General features: G+C 36.9%; 1 long non-coding RNA gene across 1 annotated transcript; it reads left to right on the forward strand.

The window, feature by feature from the left end:
* Positions 1 to 218: 218 nt before the first annotated feature.
* On the forward strand, positions 219 to 3,769 carry LOC123161107 (uncharacterized). Its single transcript, XR_006480544.1, has 3 exons — positions 219 to 404; positions 533 to 668; positions 1,182 to 3,769. It is a non-coding gene; the product is annotated as an uncharacterized lncRNA (long non-coding RNA).
* Positions 3,770 to 5,281: the final 1,512 nt, after the last annotated feature.

A 5,281-nucleotide genomic window follows, 5' to 3' on the forward strand; every position in this document is an offset into this window, starting at 1 on the left:
AGAGCACCTATGCTGGAACATACGGGATTGCAGTTGCACGCTGGAGGAAGGGGGCATAAGATGCGATGTGTAGCGCCCTACGGGCCACGAACAGGTGCGGAGATGCCAAACTAGAGGTTCCGGATGGACGGACTTCGAGATCCGGGTGATCTTCTCCGGCTTTTGTTTGAGAATATTGAGATGGCACCACTGCGTGATATCTGCTGCAGAAGTATGATTGATGTCGTACTACTCGAGAAACATGGCAACAACAGCCATGATCCATCTCTGTCGATGTGGTTGACAGTTTGACACTCACAACATGGTACTCCCTCCTTCTAGATGTACAGGTTTATCTCCTAGCTGTGTATGGATGAAATTGGGGATCACATGTTCGATGCATGTTATGTATCTCTGTACCCATGGTAGGTACTGCGATTACACTAACAATGTGCATCAGATCTTTCTCTTTCTTAGTTTGTTTGCATGATAATGCTTGACTGCTTTTAACAGCCGATGGACATGCAATAAGCTGCAGAGACACTCCATGCAGGTATTAAGCATCATTGGAGGTCAATAGCCTAACGTATTAATCAGCGCACATAGAGACATGGCAATGTGTTGGATACAACCTCTAATCACCTTCATACTCAAGGTCGATACAACCTCTAATCACCTTCATACTGAAGGTACGTACAACTAGCTTCTGCAATTAGTTGACCCTGTTTAGTTTTCTCCTTCCCTACAACATGACTATCATATTTTACTAAAAAGGAGTTCTTATTAGAACACAACATATAATAATGAGATGTGGTATTTTTCAAGAAAATCCCATATGATTGTAGTATTTTTCATGTGAGACTAAGGGACAAGGAAGCTGCAGTTTGTTTTTCCAGTACAAATGTCAGGCAGATGTTTGTTCAAACGCTATGTGAGAATGGGATTCTTTTCTCATTCCTTGATTGGTATTTGGACCTCCTAGAGTAATTACATGAGCTATGAAAAAATTGACTGTATGTTGCTCCTTTTGGACTGTTCTAACCTGATGTTCACATTCATATATAGCCAAGTTTTGGGAGTATTAAAATAAGTTGAATTAGTATCCCCAGGAAAGCCGTGAACAAATATGCTGACCAATTATATTTGTCTAAAATTGATGGTCATTTTCATCTAATAAAATTCTTCCATGTATACCCTCATAGATTATTTCCGAGGCGGCGACAAGAAACAATATGGGCCTGCTGAATACTTGCCGGCCTGAGAAGTTGCACAAGTACGTAGCCGATTGAAAGCTGCTGGCCAATGCTTTAGCCAGCAACACACACATGTACGCAACCAGCTATCCAAGAAGGCAGGTGGATTGATTCCGGCTGGCTGCAAACAAGCAGGCAAAACGCAGGCACACAACGTCGATCAAAATCTTGCTGAAACACATGCACGCCGCACGCACACGACGCCTGTCATTGGCTTGAGTATTTATTATTACTCCGATCTGAGTTTTACAAGGGGAATGGGATTACATGGGTATATACAACAGCGAGGGATGCAATGACGTCATGCCGATTTTAAGATTATCTAACAATTCAAACATTATTCATAAATATCTTTGAAATCGTCACATTGTTATCATTATTATTAGTGCAGGCTGGATTGATAGATGGCAGGTAGTATAGTTCAACTTTGGCTACATAAGAACGAACCAATTGGTACATCATATATGCCATGCATTTGGGTGATGACTGCTACAGACTCCCGATGTTCTCTTTGAGTACTGACTACATGATTCCTATTACTTTTTAAGGTTAGTTCCTTGAATTTTCAGTGTTCATTCTTCTGAAGATTAATATCCAATTTTTCATGGCTATCGCCTTCTTTTGATTACTTCATCATTAACCTTAAATACAAATTTTATGTGCCAATTAATTAAGTGATGTATATTATCCAATTGAAAGCCTCTTTGTCCACCAACTACATTTTCAGAAAACCAGACAAAACATCACTACATTTAGAACCCCTGTATCATGAATTTCCCCATTTGTTTTCTTTCACTCCATAGTTTACTTATCATTAAGAAATAATGCCAATCAGTTCCAACATAAGAGTAGATGTGTTGTGACAGGTGATGATCTAAGAGTATTTTAATATTCCTCATTCAGTGTGCACTTTTCCAATTTCTAATTTACTATGTGTGTTCTGCAGTCTAAGATGGAGGATATATGGTCTTTAATGTCAGCTTTACAAAACATATATATTCATTGTTTAGACAACTTTTCGCAAGTTCGTTGCACATTTCTATCAATATGCTATATCATTACATCACTCACTATATTTTTTGATGGGCCTTAATGTGCTTGATATTCTTACTTTCGAGATGTGCTATAGCACATAGCAAGTGGGTCGTTTTTACTTCCAGACGTTAATCCACACCAAAAGATTAGTCTAGCCTTTAGGATTCTAAATTTAATGGTTATGATCTATTAGAGCGCCGTTCTTTGATTTGTAAAGCAAATCACCCACGTCCATGCATACATTAAAAGGAATTAGACCTGCACATAGGCCCTGCAACCTCAAGCCTATCCTGATTGAAAGATCTAGATGATATTCAACTATATTGTAATTTCATTTTTGATAGTGTTTAAGAAACAAGGATTACCGTCAGTGACCAATTGACCAGCACAATGTCAATAATAAGAATTACGACATAGTTTGCTTAGGATACTTAGTTCTCAATTTTCTTTATGTCAACATATTGGTAGCTGATGCGATAAAAGGTGCCAGACAGGACATTGGCGCATCAATCATCGTTACAGCAGGTGTGCACATCACAGCGGAGCTACAAGTTCATTTTTCCATGTTTAACATAGATCAGATCTTCCCAGTGCAAGTACTGAGACAGGTTGTGCTGAGGTTTGCCCATGTCGTCAACTGCATGTTCTAGGAGAATTTTTTTGTTGTACCTGATACAGTACACTTCGATGATGATATCTTAGTCAACCTTTTGTTGCAGTTTTTAATGAACAGATAGACTTTCATGAAAGATACATTACCTTTCATCAAAAAATGGAATTCCATTTAGACTGGAAATATTTAGCTTACATGATACAAATCGAACCCTTAATGTGATCAGATATATGTTTTAAGTTATGTCCGTTTGCTCTCCAGTCACTGGTATTCAGTTTTTCCATCAAGTGTTGATGAAACAGGGAGGAAACCCTAAACAATAATGGACTCACTAGCATGTACATGATGTGTCCCTTTCTTAAACTGGACTGAATGCTTCTTATTATATTTTGTTCTGAGGAGTTGATGGTCTGATGTCTTATATGTTTAATTGCTCTATACTGACATAATTCTATCATGCAAAGGATTGTATATTTTTTCATCAAGTAACCCTTATAGCCTCTCCTCTAATATGCGTGTGTGTTGTTACCTCTTTTTTCCTGCATTTTATTTTCTACACCACAATCAAATGTGAATATGTACGTTCTGCCTATCCATTAATTATTAAACTAATCATTTTCTAATATCCGCACAATATATTTATTATGAATAATTTCTTTGAGAAAATGCCATTTGTTTACTCGCAATAATCATTTACTTCACACAACAAAATTAGAATATATAAAACTCAGTCTGTAGAAGCTATAGCTATGTTTTACCTCGGAAGTAGTTGCCTGCTGGTGCACATTTTTTAATACCTACTTTAGAATGTTATTTATCAAATTTACAAAGCATGGTTACGTGTACCTTTACTCCAAGGTCATTGTTTCTCTTTTCTAAAACAAAAATTACATGTATTTGGGTGCAATTTGAAGAGAAATTTGTAAAGTGTGTGCATCATGACATCAGCATCCACTGCGATGCATTTGATGATACTTCCACTTGATCTCTTGGATTATTAGAGAATTCATTAAGTGACAGCTACTGGTGAATTTATGGACGATATTACACTAGAGGTGCAACAACGGATAGGTCAATTAAGATCCGGATAAAAACAGTCATTGTGATTGTGATGCTCAGTGCATACAAATATTTAGGAGTTTCACTAGGATAATATAGAATGCAGGAAGAAACCATGTACTCCCTCTGTATCACAACATAAGATGTTTTTTTTTCTAGATTAGATTAAAAAAAGGACTTATATTTTGATAAGGAGGTAGTATTTATGAACTTGAGAATTGTAGTAACTCATGAGCTCATGCTTAGTTACATGTGTGGTAGAATGGTAAGAATATGTACGTTATGCTGCTCCCCTGATATACATGAAAGTAGTGTTTAGTTTCTTTTGTGGTTTTCCTTTAACATCACAATATTAGATGTTCCCACATTTGCTTTCCGGTTTCCGAAACGTTACTGACCTATGCTTTTCTTTTGCGACATAAAAATTGTTTTGGCATGAGCTTTTGGCACATGTCAAAAGAGAATATGCATATTGTATTTGCTAATAATAACAACACTATCATGCTTTTCAATACATTCAAATATAATCCTGGTGTATGATTACATTAAAAACCACTAATGTTTGAAAGTAAACTTTCAAAAGCTTAATGCGAACTATGTGAATTCATTATTAGTTCTTATATAACATAAACAACGGTTTTAAAAATTATTCTACTTATTTAAAATATAAATAACTAGCCCGTGCAGTTGCACGGGTTGACGACTAGTATCCATAACTAGAGATAGAGAACAACTTAGAATAGCAAATAAAAATTACTTAGTGATAAAGCAAACAAGCACACACGAGAATATTCACCCCACGCTATGACTCCCCGGGAATGGCGCCAGAAAAAGGTCTTGATAACCCACAAGTATAGGGGATAGTTGTAGCCTCTTTCGATAAGTAAGAGTGTCGAACCCAACGAGGAGCTAAAGGTAGAACAAATATTCTCTCAAGTCCTATCGGCCACTGATACGACTCTACGCACGCTTGACGTTCGCTTTACCTAGAACAAGTATGAAACTAGAAGTACTTTGTTGGTGTTTTCGGGTAAGCTTGCAAGAAAGTAAAGAATACGTAAATAAAAGATAGGGGCTGTTTAGATAAAGACACAACTAAATTAGTAAAAGTAAAGAGCTTGTTGTCACAAGAAAGTTATTTGTCCCTAGACAATCGATAACTAGACCGGTAATCATTATTGCAATGTTATTTGAGGGAGAGGCATAAGATAAAATACTTTCTCTACTTGGATCATATGCACTTATGATTGGAACTATAGCAAGCATCCGCAACTACTAAAGATTCATTAAGGTAAAACCCAACCATAGCATTAAAGCATCAAGTCCCCTTTATCCCATACGC

This window comes from Triticum aestivum, chromosome 7B (genome assembly GCF_018294505.1).
Source record: "Triticum aestivum cultivar Chinese Spring chromosome 7B, IWGSC CS RefSeq v2.1, whole genome shotgun sequence".
NCBI lineage: Eukaryota > Viridiplantae > Streptophyta > Magnoliopsida > Poales > Poaceae > Triticum > Triticum aestivum.